General features: G+C 43.9%; 1 long non-coding RNA gene across 2 annotated transcripts; it reads right to left on the reverse strand.

Annotated features, from left to right (window-relative positions):
- Positions 1-5,980: 5,980 nt before the first annotated feature.
- LOC111091342 lies at positions 5,981-23,297 on the reverse strand. Of its 2 annotated transcripts, XR_005374975.1 has the most exons (4): positions 19,201-23,297; positions 16,480-16,604; positions 12,227-12,345; positions 5,981-10,773 (listed from the first exon to the last, which is right to left on the reverse strand). It is a non-coding gene; the product is annotated as an uncharacterized LOC111091342 (long non-coding RNA). The 2 variants fall into 2 exon arrangements; XR_005374974.1 differs by lacking the exon at positions 19,201-23,297 and having other exon boundaries at positions 16,480-16,889.
- Positions 23,298-23,313: the final 16 nt, after the last annotated feature.

Here is a 23,313-nt window from a genome sequence, read left to right on the forward strand (position 1 = left end):
CAGACTTTAGCTTTCACCCAGGATGATGCCTTGTGGAGATAAGTTCCCTTGCGGTTGAGGGTAAGTCGAGAAGCCCGGGCTGCCACTCCTCGTTATCATCTGGTGCTCCTCTGTCTCTGTCACTACCATGTGTGATGAGCCCCTCAGATAACCCCAGGCGAGGGCCACAGACTTACATCACTTCCTTAGGTGGGCAACTGATGAGCACAAGCCCAAATCCCAAGCTCCTGGTAGAGAAAAGATTTCTACAGGAAAGAGTCGGCCCTGGGATTGCAAAGCAAGCCTTTTGCAGAACCTGAGAGCCACATTTCAGCTGCTCGCTGAAAACTGCCCTCCTTGTTATTAAGCGTCTAGTAGAACAATCTTCCTTTTCTTTGTCTTTCATCTTTGCCGTTGCAATCTTTGGGGGCTTCAATCCGCTTACTGAACGTGTGTGGGTGTTAAAGTCACGCTATGGAAAAAAAACACATGCACAGACACACCACAGGCTCTTTCCCTCTGTTTCTATGCAAGGTTTTAAGACTTTCTGAAAGAGAGAAAAACTGTCGCTACTAACTTTTTGCAGTATCTTTTCGAACCCCAAAGAAAAAGACAATTAACCCCAGCGTTAGAGCATGCAAAAGCACACAGAGGCCTTTCCCAAATGAGGGGAGCAAAACATCTTGCAAGGAAAGTCTAACTCATCATCTGGGAAATGCACGTTAAACAGCAACATTTTTCACTCTCCAAATGGCAACTCTCCACAAGTTGAATATTGAGCACTGGGGAGGAGAACCAGGCTCACTCCTCCTGAAGCTGTGAGAATTGGCTCAGCCCTTGCAGGGGGATCACGGGAGGATGTGTTAACATATGACGCTCGCATCCCTGTGTCTCAGCCGTCCAACAGTGCTATTCCCTTTCGAGAATATTCATGCGTGCTCTCGAGGAGGTATCACAACGAAGGTACTTGTGTTGGTGAAAACGGAAAACAATCTCCATGTCCACCAATAAGACAATGATTGTTATGCTATATGTTAGCAAATTGAACTCCAATAAAAAATATACAAAAAAATAAGACAATGATTTTGTAAAGGCTAGTATATTCATTCTGTGGAATGAATGCAGCAGTTAAGACGAATGGAGTGGATTTGTATGTGTTAGCGTGGAGAGATCTCCAGGCTTTGTTTCCAAATGAACAGAGCAAATTCTAAACGATGTGTTCAATATAATGGTATTTCTGCTGGAAACAAAACAAAACACCAAAGTGACTATCTTTTGTCTATCGTTGCAGAGAAAAGACTTTCACACCCAAATGGCCACACTGTTTACCTCTAGAAAGAAGTTAGGATGTGGTGTGAGGAGGTCAAGGAAGAGCTTCACTTTGTCCGTAATCACTGAATGTTTTGCCACGAGAGTGTATTTAGGAATAAATTGCACAGTTAAATAATTAATATTAAACAGTTTAGATTCTCATAAGTGTTTGTTGAAGAGCACAAAAAAATCTGTAATGTGTCTTGAATGTACGCTTTGAATTTGTGCAAATATATGATTAGTTCTCTATAGAAAGTTATTACAAAATTATCCCATAATTTGTCAAAATCTCTCATCGATCATCTAATAGCTAAGAACAAAGGTAGGTTCTCTGTGTTCAACCACAAACACACACACACACACACACACACACGCACCATCACTCGTCCTGGGCATAGCGATTTCCACACTATGCCACATTGGGCTAACTTTCAGGATGTCTAAAACCACATCCAAGCACATTTTTCTGATTAGCTGATAACTTTGTTTACAGATTTCCGTGCCACCTGACTGTCAGCTCATAATTTCTGAGCTGCCAAAATGAAGAGGCACTTGACTTGGTGGTGGTGCCTAAGTTTGTGGGTGTAGCCTGACAGCAGGCACCTGGTTTCCTGACCCCAAACCACATGGCTCCACATGTGGCCTCATGAACATCCTTGTAACATTCTAGCCCATCCCTCCCACCAGCCTGAGCTGCAGAACGGGCACTGGGGCTATAATGGGAGCCCCAGGCAGCAGCGGGTCTGGTGCCAGTAGTCTCAGGAACATCTTCATTACAACTTTCTAATTTATGTCCCATTTAGTGAGACAGCAGTGTCTAATGGAAAGGTGTGGAAAGTTGGAGGAAGATAAAAATCAGCTGTCACAGGGTCTTGGGTATGTTTGTTGGCAAAAGCGCTCTCCACGGGCGGAACCACTGGGGAAGCCAAATTAGAAGCCTGGTGGAAATGGTTTTAGACAAGACATAAGAAGCTGATTGATTGATTGATTGATTGATTGATTGATTTTAAGATTTTATTTATTTATTCATGAGAGACACACAGAGAGAAAGAGAGAGAGAGAGGTAGAGACACAGACAGAGGGAGAAGCAGGCTCCATGCAGGGAGCCCGATGCAGGACTCGATCCCAGATCTCCAGGATCACGCCCTGGGCAAAAGGCAGGTGCTAAACAGCTGAGCCACCCGGGCTGCCCAAGAAGCTGATTTAAATGTCATCTTGGGTTCTACCAGATTTGGGGATGACCTCCTCTCTCTGGCTCTGACATATCTGAATTCCTTTTATGTCAAGGAAATGAGGATTTTAGGGCACCAAAAAGAGAGCCATCAAAGCCTTCTTGGGATCTTCATTCCCACCAGTGCAATGGCCAAGCCACCTCCAGACGTTACCCATGCTGCTTCCCATCGCCTTCCACAAAGGAAGAGCTCATCGATGATATGAGCAATTGTAAGCTCAGAGTTGGCCACGTTCCCTCAAAAATTAGAAGTGGACCACAGGAGGTATGCTCCCTCTTGCGGATGTGTTCCATCCCAGGCAGGGGAGAACAGAACTTGTGGGTGCAGGGTGCCATGTGACCAGTCATGTCACCCGAGACATGGACAACGTCCTCCAAGAGAGACATAAAAGAGTAAACAAATGTGATTTGTAAACAAAGAGGAGCTTTAGACTGACATCTGGCAGACATGGTATCTTCTTCGCCCTGTCTTCTAGAAAGGCCTTGAACAATAAAAATGGATTCGAGTCTTCCTAGCCTATGATCCCAAGGTCATGGGATGACGCGTGACAAACGTGCGGTGTCAGCAGGCTTGGATGCCTGATGTGCCCCTCACACAGCACCACTGATCTTGTCACCGACCATTAGCTAAAAGCCTTCATCCGTGAGCACTGCCGGGCTGGCCTGCCTGTGGTCACCTCCGTGCCATCCCTTCCTAGTCCTCCCTGCCTGACCAGTCAGAGTCAATGCATACCGCCTTTCTTTAGCTTTTCCACCAGTGTCACGCTCGACCTGCTGGCCTGGGGGACCCTTTGTCTCGATGACCCTGGGTCTCTCTGCTCTGGCCAGGATGCATACCTTTGATGGCTTACTGGAGAGGGCTTTTCAGACTGTAATGTGCCTCTAGGTCACCTGGGGATCTTGTTAAAATACAGATTCTGACTTGGCGGGGCTGGATGGAGCCTGAGAGACAGCATTTCTAACAAACCTCTGGGTGATGTCCATGCTACTTGGCCGGGACCACACTTTGAGTAGCACAAAGTCAGAGAGCGATCTTATTTCTAACTTCAGGAGATTGAGAGATAAGCTCGGCATCACAGCAGCCACCTGTCAGAGCATAGCTGTCAAGGCCCAAGCAGACAATGCAGCTAAACACTTTTGCAAACTATGGTGTGTGAGGAAAATGTTGACTGGTATGACTTTATATTACATAAACTATATACTTATAGTAGAATCAGAGAGAGCTAGATCTCCCCCCCCTTACTAAAGGCAGTTTGAGCAAGTCACTTGATTTCATGAAGCTTCAGTTTCACTAGCTGTAAAATAAGAGGTTATTGTTTAATAAAGATATATATGCAGATATCCTGAGTCAATATATATTTATATATTCATCTTCTCGACATTAATCTAAAGGAACAAGAACCTTATTTGTGTGTGTGAGTTTAGCTCACTAATGATTTCTGCTAAACGCTGGGGATCTGGAACCATAGGTTAACTAAAAATCCAATCCAAAACTGTTAAACCAAACAGCTCTGTTAAGAGTCATCTGGTTTTTCTAAGGTTTACAGAGCTTGAGAAACGCAGCATGATTTATGGTTCGCTACCACGACTCTACGAAGCTACTGGTTTCAACCGAGAGTCACTTAGCCCCTAAATTCAGCAGAAAGCTGGGGAATTCCACTCGAAAGAAAATTGCTTTTGAATCCTTCTGATCACTGGAGCTATCTAGAACTTGGAATCTGTTCCACTGGGGCCAATGTTTATCTTTGGCTAAGATGAGTCTTGCAAAGCAGGGCTAAATGGTAACAATTGAACTGCAGGGTTGATTTTTTTTTTTTTTAAGATTTTATTTCTTTATTCATGAGAGATAGAGAGAGGCAGAGACCAGGCAGAGGGAGAAGCAGGCCCCCAGCAGGGAGCCTGACGAGGGACTCGATCCTGGGGCCCCAGGATCACACCCTGGGCCGAAGGCGGCGCTAAACTGCTGAGCCACCGGGCTGCCCCAACACATGAATTTAAAAAATGGGAACTATAGTGCTCTTACTTTTATCTGCACTGTGTAAAATTAAGCTGTTAGCCTGCTTCATCGGATCCATTCGTGGTTTGGAAGTTGGCTGCACCATAGCTAAGCCCATGGTATACCCGAGGAGGTGTGCACAGTTGAGGATCACAGTGCATTACTGGCTATACTGGAACATGGTAAACAACCCAAGTCCAAGATCAGACTTCAAACTTAATATTATTATTTCCAGACAGTGGAAGGGTATGGAGCCACCAATATATTTTCAAAGAATTTTCAGTGACATGAAAAAGCTCTAAGGAGGGATGGCTGGGTGGCTCAGTGGTTGAGCCTCTGCCTTTGGCTCGGGTCGTGGTCCTGGGGTCCTGGGATCGAGCCCCACATCAGGCTCCTCATGGGCAGTCTGCTTCTCCCTCTGCCTGTGTCTCTGCGTCTCTCATGAATAAATAAATAAAATCTTTTTTTAAAAAGGTTCTAAGGAGATCATATGCAATAGAGTAGGCTATTTGCCTGCTTATTTATTTATTCAAAATATTTGTCAAACACTTGTTTTTCCAGCACGGTGCTGGGATTACAGCTGGTGAATCGGGAGGGCTTGTCCTCGTGGGGCTTACAGTCTGGTCGGTATGGAAAAGCCCCACCTGTCAGCCACTGTCTTCCCAGTGGAGTAAAGGTGCTATTTTTTTCCCTCCTTCATTCGTAGGTTATTTCCAAATTTCCTATATTAAATATGTACATTTTTTTTTACAGATTCATTGAGCTATAGTAGGCAATCAACTGCACCTATTTAAAGTGTGCAGTTGGATAAATGTTGGTGAAGCCTACACCACAGAGACCATCAGCCCAGCGCAGGGTGCGAGCCTCCCCAGCACTCCCAAAAGTTTCACTGTGCTCTTTTGTAATGAATTCCTTCCTCTCACCCCGCACCACCCCCACTCCCCATTCAACCACCCATCTGCTTTGTGTCACCAGAGTCTGGTTTGCATTTCTAGAATTTTCTATAAATGGAAATCCATGACATGGACTCTTTCTCGCCTGGCTTCTTACAGCATCATTATTTTGAGATCCATCCAAGTTGCAATGTGTGTCCATGGTTGTTCCATATCATTGTTGGATTCAGTTGACACCATAACCAGTGTGCTATCCCTTCGGCAGTTGGTGGACGTTTGGGTTGCCTCCAGTTTCTCGCTGTGACAAACATGCTTCAATCCACATGCATGTCTCTCTGCCTACATAGATTTCTTTTTCTCTCGGGTAAACACCTCAGGGTAGAATGGCTGGGTCACATGGTAGCTCTATGTTTCATTTTTGAGGAACTGCCAAACCGTTTTCAAGCGGCTGTACCATTTTTACATTTCTGCCAGGGGCATGCGAACTCGTCTCTGCTTCTTTGGAAAAAGTATAAAAGAAAGAAGTAAATACTGGCTGCTATAAAAAAAAAAAGAAAAGAAAAGAAAAGAAAAGGAGAAAAAGAATTTTAATCCAGAAATATAGAGAGTAAGAAAGGGTGAAGGTCCCTTTTGTTCCACTCCGGTCCTAGTTCCTCATACATACGTGCGTGTGGGTGTGTAGGTGAGATTCTGTGAGATCTGTTGCTCTGGCTCTGGCTCTGGCTCTGGCTCTGGCTCCCCTGGATGCACACCGAAGCCTAGAGGTCTTCTGTCGTCAGCGCCCGTGGCCCTACCTCCACCTCGTGAGTTGTTGGGGAGAATCCTACTTCAATCATTGGGACTGGTGGGGTTTGCTTCCCATTGTCAGACTTTTATTTCCCCATCCCATGGAAGGGCAGGTCTCCTCAAAATCGTAAAGGCATGTAACACTTTTTCTTCTCCCGAGCAGAGGGCAGGAAGGCTGCCCATGACAAAGGAGTCCATTTCTCGCGGTTGACCCGATCTCCTGGCAGCACCACAGGCTTGGCCGCCCTCCTGGAGAGTGAGAGAATGTTCGGGAACAATGTAATGGTTGACCGTACATTTAAACACCTCTGCCTTGTGTCGTGTGCATGCTTCTCCTGTGTTTGCCTGGGCAACACTGGCTTTTCCTAGTCCGCCATCTGGGCCTGTGCCTGGCAGCAACGAGGCTCTCTTGAGTTTAATTGTACTGAAGGGCAAAAGGGCTTCAACTCTTCAACTTTCAGTTTTGGAGATGAGTAAAATTAGGGGGTTCTTTTTCTCATGACAGAAAATTCACCACATCTGCCCCATGTGGTGAGACACCTCACTTTTGCTTAAAACAGACAACAATGCTCACAGACAATCCATGCCGTGTGAGCGCAACAGGTTTTTTTTTGTTTTTTTTTTTTGTTTTTTTTACGGTCTCCTCTGTGGGTGTTTTTTTCCTCTTATTTTCTTGTGACAATCACGGTGTTACTACAACTACACGAGATGCCACCTCTTTACCCCCTTTCAGCAATTACAGAAATTGGGGGCTGAATCATTACCCCTGCATAAAATTGTGACCGTTTTGGAATATAGTGGTATCTCCTGCACTTCCCATTGTACTGTAAGCGTGTGTTCATGTTATTAAATATCATTCCAAGCGTTAAATTGAATCTGAATCTTAATTGTTAAGGACTTCACAATATTTCCAATACGGGCATGCTATAATTTATCCAAACATTCCCTTACCACTGATCAACTCTCACTAGTAGATGAAGATTTTGAGTAGCACTAAGTGAATACAAGTTATAAAAATCATTAATTGCACCCAGTGGAAATTAGGTTCTGGAGAAGTACTAATAATTTAGTTATCAGTTCTTAAATGTTTTTTCTTACTTATCTGCTTATGATAATGCCTTCCTCATTTTTTTTTAAAGATTTTATTTATTTGTTTATGAGAGACACACAGAGAGAGGCTTCCTCATTATTTTGAACAAATAATCATGGTAGTCTTTTTTTGTGTTACCCACTTTAAAGACTTCGATCTTTAGAAAATGTGACATTTTTTACTCACTTTTTGATAGCAACTTACACATTACTTGCCAGACTTTGACAAGTATGGTTGGTTCAGAGTCTGTGTATGTGTAGGACAGTGTGTGTGTAAAGAATAAATTAGGGACATCATGACATGACCTCCTAAATATTTCAAAATGCATTTCTAATCAATTAGTAACGCTTGCTTATGTAAAAAAAAAAAACACTATCACCCCTAAAATTAATAATCATACTCTAATAGTCTATAAATTCAAATTCCCCCAAATATCCCCCTAAATGTCTTTCATAGCCTTTTTGTTCATGCCAGGAACCAGTCTCAAACCACGCATTCCACCTGCTTGCTACATGTCCTCAGCGTCCTTTAATCTAGACACTAGTATCTTTGTGGAATCTTCTTACTGTAGCCAGTGGGCCGGCCTAGAAGTCCCCCACCCCCACTTGCTTAACCCATGGTGTCATTTAGCTTCTTCCTCTCTCCTTTGTATCTCCCAGAAATTACATTTACAGGATGATTAGACCCCAAGTGAATATCGTTGGCTAGATTGCATCCCAAGGGTTCTGTGACCTCAGAATGCACGATACCAGGAGAACATGTACTATCGGGTTGTCCCACCATTTCTGATGCTAGATCTACCATTAGTTAGGGTGATGGCAATCTGAGCCATCCGTTGTATGATTACTTTTTCTCCTGATGACCAGAACCTCATCACTGTGGTGTTGCTTTGGATCAACGTAAATGGTGCAGGTCCCATCCACTATCTACCAAATGTCCCTCCACAAGCTGATAGTCCTTTCTTGGATCTACATTCTCATTGGAATGGCAAGATTATGATTTTTCTACGCCTATCCTTCTACATCTAGCTGGCATTCTTCTGTAAAATAGTTGTATCTTGTCAACTGGAGCTGTTTGGTTACCCTGACATAGAGTTCCTATTGGAAAGACATTAAACCTATTTCCCCTTCAATTACATAGCTTCCAAATAAGGAGTCAGTACTAGCTACCTCAAATGAGTTTCTTCTGGCTCTCTCCTGAGTATCATTACGGACTCATGAATTTTCATGTATTTACTGAGGGTTTTTTATGGAACTATTCTTGGCTCTTGTGATAAGACTATTCTCATCAGAACCCAACCCAGCCCAAACTAAGCTTAATTTAAAACAAAGTTTCAAAACAAGGGTGGTTCCAAATATAACCTTCACATATTCTGGAAAGAGGAAGCGCTACTTTCTAAGAGAAGAGTGGCAAGATAATCTAATAAATTATTGTTATCATTTTAATTCACATTTATGTTCTCTCCTCCTCCTCAAGATCTGGGAAAATCCCAAATGTGTACCTGAAGGAGGGCTGCAAGCCTGTACCTATTATGTTCACTTAGACATATGTTGTTAATAATTCAGCTCAGAGATATATTCAAGAACTAGTTGACTGACCATACTTTAAGATATGTCCAAGCCACAATAGTCACTAAATTTTTTCTTAGCTGCACCCACTCTAGGCTGTTTCTTTCTCACCTAACAGATGGTAGAAACAAGAGGATGAGAGCCCATCCTCACCAAGTTATGGTTTCCCCACCACAGTTTGCACAAGAAACAGGGCACCAAGTGTTGTTGTTGTTATTGTTGTTAAAATAACTGTTGGGAGGGTGTATTGTGGAACCCTCTCTTCTCGATGGCCAGCATGGTCTGCCTTTTCATTTTGTCCTGGGTCCCTCCTGGGGAGCAGAGCCACCTGAAAAGAAGTCAAGCATCCCAGAGCCTCACCGTGTGCATGGCCATGCTTTATTACCCTTCAGCAGCGACTGAGACGATCTCCCGGGCTGTTGCTCATGTCCTAGCCTCTCCGAATGGAGGCCGCAGAGCTTGCAATTAACCTGCAAGTTTCTCCAGCAGAGGAGCAAAATTTTCGCACCAAGTCACACAGTGCTAAGACCCACTTTACTGCCCAAGAGCAGAGACCGTATCTATTTTCCTTATGTGACCTCAGAGCCTAAGGTTTGCCTGATGTATATATTGAGTCTCAAAATACATATGATGAACAGATAAATGAAGTTGGCGTCCAAAAGCCCCTAGCTAGCTGGCCATATATAATTTTTATATTTTCCCTGGATATGAGCTTCACAAAACAACGATGATCATAATAACCACCAGCTGGGAGATGAAATGCTTTGGCAGTGGCAGGTCGTGTCGCTGTTTTAGCCAGCAGCTGTCCCTGAGACAGGCTCATAATAAATGACGTGAATGTCCCTTACTCCTTTCAGCTTCTGCAAAATGTCTTTCCTAGATAAGGGGTGGGTAAATCCTTCCGGTTAGAGAGAGATAATCGGGGAAGCCTCAGAAAGTGGTGGGCCTAAAATCGGCTGTAGGCTTTAGCTTATAATAAAATGCCACTAGTGCTCACCACCCAAGGTCCTACGCATCTATGATTCTGTTCCTTGTATCTACAAAGAACCAGGCATCACATGCACACATGCACATGCACGCTTCTGAGGCTGCAGTATATGGCTTTTACCTGAGACTAGCAGCCAGTTAGAAAAACCTTTGAGGAATCGGGCAGATCTGCCTGACTAGCTTCTGGCTCGGGCGAAACAAACACTTAGCAAACCAAACGGCACTTCTGGGCTTTCTGAGCTTTCACGTTTTTATCAGTGCTCTCGATTTCACTCACCATCCATCTTCCCTTTGAACATTAAAATAAATCCTCCCTTGAACTTTTGCCCTCTGAGGGTCTGATCTCTGAAGGGTGTTTTTTTCTTTTTTCTTTTTTCTTTTTTCTTTTTTTTCCCCTTTTTTTGCTTCTTTGCATTCTTTCAAAATAACTGTAATACCCACAAGCGGTATCTGTACTGAGATTAAGTGGTTTGGAATAAATGCTCCCCTCGGGTCCTCTCTAGTTTCCCAGAAGTGGCGTCTGCCTCTCCAGCCTTGGCACACTCCTGCCAGGCCAGCGTGCTTGGGCCCTGTGCTAAATAGAGTTCCTTTTCTTTCTAATAACAGTGCCCAGTAAAAAGACCCAGAAGAAATCCGCCTAAAGGAGAGACAAACAGAGCTGTGAATCTGTCTCAGCAGCAGAATAAAAGGTGATTTTTAACATTAAGGTGGGAAAAGAATGAAACCGGTTTGCATGTGGTTAACTAGCTCCGCTACTTCAGATTTAGTAGGTAAACCCCTTGAGCCGAGTCTCTAGGTCTCCATGCTGTGCTGGCATTTATGAGACCAGATGAGAACCTGGCCTTCCCTGCGCCACACAGACCCCTCATCCCCGGAGAACTCCATCTGGCTCTGTGGTCCATTTCCAAAATCGCTCATGTGTTCCACTTGCACTGCAAAAAAACAGAGTGGTTTTTGTTTTTGTTTTTGTTTTTGTTTTTTTTTACAGACTAGGAGCCTGGCCTGAGCATGTTGCCAAAATCTAAACTAATAAAAGACTAATTTCAGGTAAAGAAAACCTTTGCCTGCCAGAGAGACCTCCACAACTCTCTTACCAGAAAAGTAGATTATTTACATTTGCAGATGCTACTGTGTTCATTGCCCACAAAAAGCATGTATGAGGATAAGCTTGTGACAAATGCTCATCCACCATCTGATTTATTTTAGGGTTCCAAAGTCCTTTACTTTTCCCTTCTGCTCTTCTCCATTAACACACACACACACACACACACACACACACACACACACAGTATATATATATATATATATATATATATATATATATATAATATGCCTTTCCATGTGAAGTTTCTCAAATTCTTTTTTTTTTTTTTCAAGTTTTTACTTAGATTCCAGTTAGTCAACATACAGTATGATACTAGTTTCAGGTGCAAAATCTAGTGACTCATCACTTTCTCACATAACACCCAGTGCTCATCACAATTGCCCTCCTTACACTGGGTATTATACTAACTGTTGGCAAATTGAATTTAAATAAAATTATTTTTAATTAAATTAAGTTAAAAAAAAAACAAGTACCCTCATTAATACCCGTCACCCATTTAAGCCATCCTCCCACCTCCTCACCTCCATCAATCCTCAGTTTGTTCTCTATGGTAAAGACTATGTTTTACGGTTTGCATCTCTTCACCACCGACCCCATCCCCCCAGCCATATTCATCTGTTTCGTTTCTTAAATTCCACATATGAAAAAAATTCCACATATGAGTGAAATCATATGGCATGTCTTTCTCTGGCTGACTTATTTCACTTAGCCTATTACTCTCTAGCACCATCCACATTGTTGCAAATGGCAAGATGTCATTATTTCCCAAATTCTTATGTATCAAAAAGGAAGTGAATTTATTTCAGTCCTGTACATTACTGAATAAGTATTCCATGTAATGTTCTGCAAAAGATCCACATTCATTCATTTATTACCTTTTGCCATTTGGGAATGAGAACTTAGTCCCATCAGTGTCTTTGATCAGTGCTAGATAAAAGCATCTGCATCAACTGGGGGCCCTTGGTCACACGTCCTTCTGATAGGTGTGAGCAGAGTAAAAAAAAAACGTAGACCCAAGTTACAAGTTAGTTACAAAATGAGAAATTCTTTCTGCACAGCAATTGCTTCTGAAATACAGGAAGGAAGACACCTGAAGCTACTATTACACTGTATGTTAACTAACTGGAATTTAAATTAAAACTTTAGAAAAATAACATACAGGAAGAGATCGGCTCCCACTTCTGTCCTGCACGTTGAATCATCAACTTTGCACTGTCCAAAGAAGCATGACTCTGCATTTTATCTTTTGGTTCAACTATTAGAATGCTGTTTATGCTTACCTGGAAATTGTCTTTACAAGGAACAATATTTCCACCTGCATCCCTACTTCTCAGAGAGCTTCCTGGAGGCTCATAGTCAGTGGGTTCATCTCAATGATGACAAAGTAAATCAACCTCCTCTGAAAACCACAATTTACAAGTTTAGGTGAACAAGTGTCGATTTCTATAGTAAACATCCCATAAAAAACATATTCAACCTCAAGGTTCAAATCAACAATTCTTAGAATTATTTTTTTAATGATAGCATTACAAGAAAACTCTTTGCCTTTTAGCAAAGACTGACTCAACCTTTTGAGAATGAGAATAAATAGGAGTCCAGATTTAACAAAGTTCCCTATCCTTTTCCCTTGGATCTAAACAAAAGCTCTATCAAAGAAGTAGTGTCTGTACCTCTTCAAGATTTCGATTTCTTTTTAATTGAGGTGGTGGTTTTTTTTTTTTTTAAGTTTTTGTTTCTATGGTATCTATCACATACAGGTAGAGCCTACAAAATGTGGCATGTGATGGTAGCTTTAACACAGGATAGAAAAGATATTAGGGATATTGGAAAGTTATCTCCGTGATGTGAGGTGAAAATGTAAGCAAGGATATCATCATGTTGTTCACCTGTCACTTCGAAGGCTGGCAGCTCCTCGAACTATGAGTTGAGCATACAGGGGAGAAGTGTGGCCTGAAGGTAGAGATTTGATGGTCCTCTGCACATAGATGATGGATGAAACCTGGGAGTTAGTGCAGTGGCCCAGACAAGGAAGGAATGGTGGGCAGAGAGAGCCCCTGAGGACAGATTTCCAAGGGTCACCACTAGGCAGAGGTGAGCCGAGGAGGAGTCAACCCTGAGAGTGAGGAGGAACAGAAGGGAGAAAGCAGAGGAAGCCAAGGGAAGTGTAAGGGAAGAGGGGGTGGTTTCACTCTGAAGTGCTGCGAAGCTGCCAGACAAGGCATCAGTTTTAGTAAGGAGGAGATCCTTTGAGGGTTTGGAGGAAATCGTGTCAGGAAGGAGAAGAGGGGGAAAGCCAGACTCAGGGGTGACTGAGTGACAGGTGAGGTGAAAACAGTCAACAGGGAGGCCCCTCTCCAGGAGCTCAGCCAACGGAAGGAATATGCTAGGGCAGCCAATGATAGGAAGAGTTTGAACAATGGAAGGGTCGGTTTGGAGTAATGTTTATCATTATTTGGGGTTGTTTTTAATTTGGAGGAGACAGGAGCCTGATTTTAAACTGAGGAAAGGTCAAAGAGACAGGGGGAAGAGAATGAAAGTATAGGAGCTTCCACAAAAAACATATTAAGGGATAATGGATGGACCTGGGTCCCCGCGGAAGTAGAAGGGGTGGCGTGGGCCACAAGAAGTGGATCATAGTTAGCCTTGGACAGGAGGCCCTCTGAAAATCAGGGAGGCCAGGGGAAGAAGTACATGAGTGTTCTAGAAGACATGATGAAAGCTTAGATTCTCTGTGTGGTCCCTGCAGTACTTGCCATACATCTAAGTTTATCTTCTATTTCTGGAAAAAGACTGACAATAATAAACCATAACTGATAATCGTTCTCAAGGTAAGCCACGCAAAACTGAAATACACCTTTCCTATAAAGGATATTCCCTGTAAGGCAGTAAAAAAAAAAAAAAAGACCCTAATGCTTACAATATTCCCATAGGGTAAATCTTTGTATCCAGAGACATATGCCAGCTCCCTGTTTAGTTTTGCTATAAAATATCTGAATGGGACCTGCCCGGTGAACCTAATTCAAATAAAAAATTTGATATTCCCCCTCAGAGAGGTCATGAACAAGGTCATGCAACAATCAATCCTGAGCAAGTAGAGTCCTCCCGTTGGCTCCACTCATCCCACCTCCAGTGTGAGAGGCCAAGGGCCTGCTAGGCCATCAGCCAACATCAGAGAAAAAGGAAGAAAGCTCACTCATAGGGCCCCAACCAAAGTGAAAACACCTACACATGAGGAATAGCGTTTGGTGCAAAGAATAAAAATGAAAGGGCGTGCATGTTCCTTTGGATGGTCTCTATCCAGGTCTCTCCGTGACCTGAAATTTCTGATCTGAAATTGCTTACTTAAAGGGAACAGAAACGAGGCCTGGCCCTTTGAAGGAAGGTGCCTTGGTTGTGGTGAGCACTAAGACGTTGGCGAATGTGGCAAAGGCTGTGTCTGTGCGGGCTGTGATTTTTATTTTCTCTTTATATCAGTGAATGATAAAAGTAATGCCCACATAGTAACAAAATTCAAATTACAGGCGTGAATAAAGCAGAGGTTGACCACCTCTTGACACCGATCACCCTGCCCAAACTGGAGCATAAAGAGTTTATCACTTTACCTTTCTAAATTGGTCTGTATGTGCATTTCCAAGCAAGCATCCCCTCGCCCCCCAACTAATTACCATTCTGCAACTTGATTTCTTCACTTTATTGTGTATCGTGGGTATCTTTCCATGTCAGCGTGCTTGGTTTTTTCCTCCTACTTTGTGACAGCTATAGAAAATTGCCCTTCACTACAGCACAATTTATTTGGTCATTTTGCCAAAAGAGAAACATTCACATCAAAACCACAGTAAACATCTCTGTACACACGTCTTGGCGCTCTTGTTTTTTCTTAAATACTTAGAAGTGAAGGCAAATCATTGGGTCAGAGGGCGTGTGCATTTTCAGTTTTGATACTAATTTCCAGTACGCCTTTAAAAAAAAAAAAAAGTCATACTACTTTATCCTCCTACCAAAGTTTTTTAAGATGTTCTTTTCCCTTATGCCGTAGGCAATATCGAGTGTTAATAGTCCTGAAGTAGGTCCTCACTTATCGATGAAGGAACTCACTTGGAACAGAAATGCAGAGACATCAAGGGAGCTTACCGTTCTAGAAAAACAGGAGGGAAATCATCCTTTGGGACTAAACAGGGAGAGAGGAAGAATGTTTGGGGACCAGGAAAACTTTAAGGGATGGCCCCTTGGGTGAAGAGGGACGGGAGCGGACCCTAAATGTCTCAGCAGGTGTATTGCCCAGGGGATATTGTGTATGGAGGGAGGGGAGTGAAAAGGTTTTTATGAAGCCAATACAGTTAGTTATGTGACTCGATGAATTTAAAGTTGGAATCACTTGGGTTGGTGTTAATGGTGAGTCACTGGTGAGAAACAGAAACTTCTCATGCTCGAGTGACGACATGGAGCTTCTGAGCTGGGACTGATGCAAAGGGGTCAAGGACAAGGGATGACAGGACAAAAGAAAACCGACGGTTGGAAAGATCACAGGTCACACTCGGGTCTGAGGCGAGGTTGGAGGACAGTGACGGAACAGGAGCAGCGCTCGGTTGGCTGGTGATGGTCACAGAAGGATGTCTGTGAGCTCAGGGCTCCTGGGCGGCTGCCGGCTCTCAGAGGGTGTGGGAGCAGAGCAGGTGCTAAGGCGACACAGAGCTGAAGGCTGCCGGCCCGCAGCTCGCAGAGCCGGGGACGGCAAGACAGGCTGGAGCCAGACGTCACAGGTCTCAAGGAGTGTGTGTGAGTGAATGAATGACCCAGAGGTTGGAGGAAGGTGGCTGATAGAAGACAGGTGGCTGTGGGGTCCTTGGAGACAAAAGCTGGTTGGGGGAAGCTTAGCTCAAGGGTCAGTCAGTAGGTGACCATGAAGGAGGCACAGACTGCCTGTCCTACCATGGGTGTGAGTAGAGGGGAAGGGCGGTGGGAAGGAGGAAGCTCCCTCTTGGATGAGGAGTGCTCAAGGAAAACTCTGAGGCTCTAGGGCATCAAGTAACAGCACGGGTATTCTACAAGGCACAGAGGAAGGCGGGGGGAGATAGCTAATGAGCTCTTTAGGGCCCCTGGAATGGTTGATTCAATGTGGGCCAACAGGTTTAGGAATCAGGGCATCAGAATATAAGATGGAAGGAAGGAACCATCCATGTGGAGCTTCCAGGGGAAGGCCCCGCTGTAGCCCTGCTGCCAGGAGGTGAGACAGTGAGGCTGTTCTGGAGGGGCTGGGAGACCATGCTCCCGGCTGCTGGACTCCACATAGTCATTCATGCCCCAGCCCCACCATCAACTACCCCACGACCTTCCAAAAGTTACCCACACTCACCAAGCCTTTATTTTGTCCCTTCAAGAATGAGAGTAATCATTGTATTTATCTCATGGGGTTATTTTGAGGAGTAAATTAAATATTGCATTTTAAACAGGAAGCATTTGTTACTGAAACACAGCAAGTATGCAACAAACGACGGCTATAATGACTCATACCACAGATGGCTTAAATACATACATCCATTTTAAAGAAGCAGATCTTCACAATATTGTAAATTCTAAGTCTTTGCAAGACATGTTGAGCATATGGACAGTCTCTCAACACACAGACAGAGCCTTCTTATGTAGATACAAGCAGAGATCCTAGTTTAAAAAAAAAACACACAACTAACTCCATGCTATTCATGGTTTCTCTCACACAAAATCAAATACAGAAATTCATACCTTGAATTTCTTAAAAGGCAAACTTGTTTCTGACCTCTACAGGGAGATAAAGTTGGTATTGTCTTTGGGTTTATGCTTATGTCTTTTTTTTTTTAAGATTTTATTTATTTATTTATTTATTTATTTATTTATTTATTTATTTATTTATTCATGAGAGAGACAGAGAGAGAGAGAGCTGCAGAGACATAGGCAGAGGGAGAGGTAGGCTTCCCACAGGGAGCCCGATGTGGGACTCGATCCCGGAACTCAGGGATCACACCTTGAGCCGAAGGCAGATGTTCAACCACTGAGCCACGCAGGTGTTCCACGTCTTACTTTTAAAACAAGATTCAACTTTATCAGATAAGAACAATTAAGGACCATTTATCTCCAGTCTAATCATAAAGGTATTGAGCCTACGTCTATTAGATATTCAAAGTTACCCTCTACCCCCCCCCCACAGGTTTGTTTGTGGACTATTTCATAAAGCTGCCCCTACCTCCACATTTCTTCCCCACTTGTACTTAAAAGGTACAAACCCCACCTTGCTCACTGTTCCCTTCTCCACAGTATATCCTCCCATTTTGCAGGAAGAATCACTGGAGACGAGGCCTGCGCGTGTAGATCTAATGCAAACAGATCTATGTACATGTGAGGATGTGGGGTAAGGATTCGGGGCATATCCCCATATTCATTTTTCTCATGCTTCATAAGAAGGCCTTCCCTACCATTGATTTCCCAACATTTTTCTTATATAGACTTCACTTTTTGATGGTTCAGGTGTTTGTTTCCTTTGGGGGGTTTTAATATATGGAGATAATCACGGAAACAAAGCTATCATTTGGGCTAAGAAATTGCTGTCATCTACATAATCTTAAAGGGAGTTGTAGTATTTTATGGTGAACCACTTCCTTGCCTGACCTCTTTTACTGCCTGTGATAGTAATTTCACTGAGCGAATTTGTGATAGTCTGCTGGTCACTGGAGCATTTTGAAACCAAGCGACTGAGGCAGTAAACAACAGAGGAACTGAAAGTAATCTCTTGCCCACTAGAGACCCACTCGGCTGCCATAGCTCCTGTAGAGACTCTTTCAATCCTGGCTTCTTCCCATCTTTAAAGTCTTGGCTACTGGGGCACCTGGGTGGCTCAGTGGTTGAGCATCTGCCTTCGGCTCAGGTCGTGATCCCGGGGTCCTGGGATCGAGTCCCGCATCAGGCTCTCTGCATGGAGCCTGCTTCTCTCTCTGCCTATGTCTCTGCCTCTCTGTGTCTTTCATGAATAAATAAATACAATCTTAAAAAAAAAGTCTTGGCTACCTTCTCAGTTGTAACTGGGTAGGGCTTGGGGAATTGGAGAGAACCCTGGTGGTACTACCTGCAAGAAGCTATACTCCAAAGACTCAGGAGAATCCCCTGATTTTCCCCTAACCATTTCCCACCAGTTCAGTATTTCTCCAACTTTCCTCTTCCCCACATCACCTTCAAGATTTGTACCTTTTCTGTGTACCAGCTATACCATTTTTTACGAAATCTCTTTCTCTGTTATTTGTGCCCCCCTCCCGGCCCAACCTTAACCAAAGATCTGCAGGGTAGGGAAAGCTGGGATCTCCTGAGTCCCCCATATCTCTCCTCAGATTCTATCACAGCCACAGAAACTCGCACACACAAGGGGAGGGCTCTGTAAATAGTGGCAGATTGAGACACGCATAATGACCTTCCCCTTCCTCCTTTTACCTGGTGTTAGTTGCAAATGCCCTGACATGGCGGGGGGGGGGGGGGGGGGGGTTGCTGGTGTTAGGACTGGTAATCTATGAACTCACAGGAGTCTCATTTCTTGATAATCTGAAAAGATAGTTGATCTTCGATTTATTTATGTTGAACTATGCTAAGAAGTGTATAATGGCCTCGTTTGGGTGCCTCCCATCTACTCCTTCCAAATTTACACATACATACGACACACACACACACACACACACACACAACTTTTTAAATGGTCACAGCAATTTTTCTTTTTAAGATGTGAGACTGGGACACCTGGGTGGCTCAGTGGTTGAGCATCTGCCTTTGGCTCAGGTCATGATCGGGGGTCCTAGGATTGAGATCTGCATCAGGCTCCCTGCATGGAGCCTGCTTCTCCATCTGCTATGTCTCTGCTCTCTCTCTCTCTCTCTCTCTCTCTCTCTCTCTGTGTGTGTGTCTCTTGCGAATAAATAAATAAAAACTTGGGGAAAAAAAAGTGTGAGATTAAGAAGCTTGCTATTAAGACAGGGTGGAGCTGTTCTCCCCCACAGCTCAAACTGTTTGCCTTGGTAATCAACCCAACCTAGTAAACAACCCGAAGCACAAGTTCAGCCTCTTTGTGAGCCAAATTCATCAATTTCAGGCCAAAAATACATGTTCATATTTGCTGACACTATTTAGATAGCTTATGTAACAATCATTGACTCAGCTGGGTAGATGGGCTAACCGTAATTATTATAGCACCTTGGTAGAAAAGATTTTACAATAAGATGGAATTTTAAATTAATACAACTACCTGATGCAGCTTTGCAGAACAACTCGAAAAATCCCCAAGCCACAAACATACTCATGAATGACAGATTTGCATTCTCTACCCACACTCTTTGTCCCCCGGCATTAATAACACTTAGCAAGCCCAGACAGGAGTTTGCCTGTGGGGAAAAGAGACTTAAGTTTCCTTAGCTATGCACACTGATGAACAACTTTACCTAAATGTCATAGAAGTGGTTATGAAACTTATTCTTTATCTCGCAAACACGGCACCCAGTAAAGTGACCTCCCCTCTGCGTGAACTCATGAATGTCCACTGTACTAAGAGCCCAAGACTGTGAAGATTAACTACTGCACTGGAGTATGACTAGCCCAGAGTAGGCACCAAGCAATGGCAACCGTTATCAAACTCAACACACCCAATAGAAAGATGACAATGATAAAGTGGACATTTGCCTGAGCTTGGAGGGGGTCAGGTTGCGGGGAGTGGGCATTGAGAACCTGACCTATGGGCCTTGCAGGGAGACAGAAATTCTGCCCAGGTGCCACTGGGAGACAATGGTGAAAACAGCAGCCAAGCCAGTGCCTCCAGAACATTCTTCTATGCCTTGGGGGTGCTCAAGGAGCACCCTGCCTACTGTTCTTCTTGTCCCTCAGGCTCAAGGTCCTTCCATGGGCAACTGCATGCATAATATCATCCCTTGATCATTTAAGTGAAGGATTCCTCACTGTGTCCCCAAGACTTTGCCAAGCCTCAGGTAAACGGGAAATCTACACCTTTTCCCCACACTTTTCAACAGCCATGGGACATTCATAAACTCCCCTAAGCAGAAGGCAAGGGGCCTTACATTCACAGAAGTGGGGATAAAATTGAAAGAGAAAGCCCTGGCACCTATATTTGGGTAGGATTAAATGGTTGAGAAACTCTTACCAGCGATCATGAGCTTTGGATTCCAGACCTGGCTCTGCTGCCTCTGTTACTAGGCAAGACCCTTTACTTTTCTGAACTGTCTTTCCTCATCTGAAAATACTGTTTCCTCCTAGCTCTTATTTTGTCTGAATTAAAACTTACTTAGATTATTTTCATTTTACCATATTGGCCATTTAACTTAACAAACGTGTGTTCATCGCTGTGCCTCTTTTTCTAAAGCCATCATCCCTTCATAAATTGTACAGGATGTATCTGCTACCACCTTGTTCTAGCAATGGAAGTTTCACGTTTACTTTTTAAAGCACTGAGCTCACTTCTTGGGACAACTCCTAAGCCAGGAACATAATGTGGTATATGCTTTATGTTGAATTAAAATGAATGTGACAAGAAATGAAAAGAAAAATGAAATTCTCAAAACCAGAATAGGATTTACCGCCCCCTGTACCAGAAGAGTTCACACCTGCTTTCTGGTTTTTCTCCTGAAAACATATTTGTGCTAGTTTCATCATGGACTCCAACTTCAGATGCCTCCACCCAGTCCTCTGAGGATCCGGACACCTGACCTTGGCTCCCAATCTCCCCATCCATAAATGAAGCAGGTAGAACCTGGACCATAAAACCCTTTCTAGAAATTTAGGTCCCAATTGGGACCCATTTTAAGTTGCACTGTGTAGTGACCAAAATCAACACAATCCCCAAAAGCATGATCTAAGTTGGCTTATGTATTCATGAGTCAGGACTAAGTAATGCCAAATAGTCTCTCCCGAGTTTTCAGTCTCCCAGAACCTCAGGAAGCTCCCCCACTCTGTGGTCCTTCTTATCGTGCCAAACTCACTTTTTAGCTTATTCATTCCCTTGTCAGTGTGTCTGGCTTATGCTTCTGTGTTCTGAGCCTGCTGAAACGCCCCCTCTACGGCTTTCCCCCACCCAGCCCCAAGTCCCTGGTACTTGCAATAATCTGTTTCATCCTCTTCTAGGACAGTCTCTTTCTTTCCTTTCTCTTTCTTTCCTTCTTCCTTCCTTTCTTTCTGCTTTTTTTGGACAGAAGATTGACAAAGAAAATTCTAATATATTTAGTATGCAACATGATAATTGGATATATATGTGTTGTAAAAGGATTCTCCTCAGGGTGCCTGAGTGGCTCAGTTGGTTAAGCCTCTGCCTTCAGCTCAGGTCATGACTTCTGCTGCTCCCCCTGCTTGTCCTCCCTCTCTCTCTGTTGTGCTCTCTCAAATAAATAAAATCTTTTTTTTTTTTTTTCAAAAAAGCCCTTGTCTTAAAAAAAAAAAAAAAACTCCCTCTTTGTGTTCATTAACACAGCCATCCCCATCATCACCTCACATATTTACTTTTCCTTTTTAAATTTCCTTTTTTTAATGATGAGAACACATAAGCTCTACTCCTAAATTTTAATTATCCAATACAGTGTTATCAACTACAGTCACATGTTATACACGAGATCATCGGAACTTATTCATTTTGTAAATCAAAGTTTGTACCTTTTTGCCAGCGTCTTATTTCCCCCACCTCAAAGCCCCTGGCAATCACTTTTCTATTCTGTTTCTATGAGTTTGACTTTTTTTTTTTCCTAATTCCACACATGAGCGATACCATGCCATATTTGTCTTTCTCTTGTGGCTTATTTTGCTTAGCATACATGATACCCTCTGGCTCCATCCATGTTGTCCCAAATGGCAAGAATCTTATTTTTATGGTTGCATGATATTCCACAGTGTGTATGTGTGTGTATACACACACTCTACCTTCTTTATGACTTAGTGACAGATAAGGCTAGGCAGGGAAAGATAAGGGAAAGGCCCCAGGGTTGGGCTCCCATAAATCCCAAGGACACTGAGATGCAACACAGATAAGGCAATAAAAACAGATAAGGAAGTACATCTGGCCCCTGCCTCCAAAATACTAGGAAGTATCTTCCCATCACGTAATCACCAAGACTCAAACCAAAATCTCAAGGCCATCAACTCCTTACTCAGGTTTTCTATAAAAGGCCAGCCAAAAAAGCCCTCAGCAGCAACCCTGTCCGGACCCCTCTCACTTCTGACAGCCTTCTCTATATCTTTACTTAATAAACTCCTGCAGCTTTACACACTCTCCTTTGTCCACGAGATTCATTCTTCGACTGGACGAGGCAAGGACCAAGCTCTCCGGCTCCATTTGTCCATTCATCTGTTGGTGGACACTTGAGTTGCTTCTAGATCTTGGCTGTTATGAATAATGCTGCAGTGAGCATAGGAGTGCATATGTCTTTTCGAATTAGTGTTTTCATTTCCTTTGGTTAAAATACCCAGTAGTGGAATTACTGGCTCCTAGAGTTCCGTTTTTAGCTTTTTGAGTAACCTCCATACTGTTTTCCACTGTACCAGTTTACGTCCCCACCGACAGTGAAGGAGGGCTCTTTTTCTCCACATCTTCTCCACGTTTGTTGTTTCTGAGTTTAGCCACTCCGATAGGTGTAGGTGGTGGTGCGGTTTTGATTTGCATTTCCACCATGATTCAGGACAATGTTTCTTCAAGAGGGGTCCCCGACTGGTGTGTGATAAAAACTGTAGATTCCAAGCACCCAAGGTACACTCCCTGATTCAGAATTCAGAATGGGGGGGGGGGGGTTGAGGCCCCCCCAAGCTTCCCTGATGATTCTAAGCATAATAGTTTGAAATTCACTGCTCCTTCACCAATTCCTTTTGGGTTTAATTTTTAAGGCTACAGGTAGCCTTAAAGACTTTTGCCAGGAGTATAAGAGGAAAAAAGGAAAAAAACGGGGCAGAGGGAGGACACTCAAAACTCTACCGCGGCACGTGGCAGCGCGGGAGATGCGGCCCATCACGCGGGTCCCTATCTCCAGGCACCGCTGGAGAGAGGAGCAGTCCCCGCCGCCCACGCCCAGGTCCCCCGAAACCACTGGAAAGTCGGGGAGCCAGTCGTCCAGGCCACAACCGTGGGGGTCACCAAACCCGGGAAGGGACGGACACCCCTTCCGAGCAACGCAGACACCGAAGCTCCAGAGCGCGCCCCAACGCGGGGGGTCCAGGCGGCCTCCCGTTACCATTGGCAACGGCGGCCGGCTCCCTAGTCGGCGTGGCGCGGGTAGGCGGGACTTCCGGCCTCTGGAAGCCAGTGCGCATGCGGCGGTCGGCAGGTCACACGGAGCTTCCTGTCGCGTGATCTTGAGGACCAATAAAAATGCAT

The sequence above is a fragment of the Canis lupus genome, chromosome 20, assembly GCF_011100685.1.
Source record: "Canis lupus familiaris isolate Mischka breed German Shepherd chromosome 20, alternate assembly UU_Cfam_GSD_1.0, whole genome shotgun sequence".
NCBI classification, from domain to species: domain Eukaryota; kingdom Metazoa; phylum Chordata; class Mammalia; order Carnivora; family Canidae; genus Canis; species Canis lupus.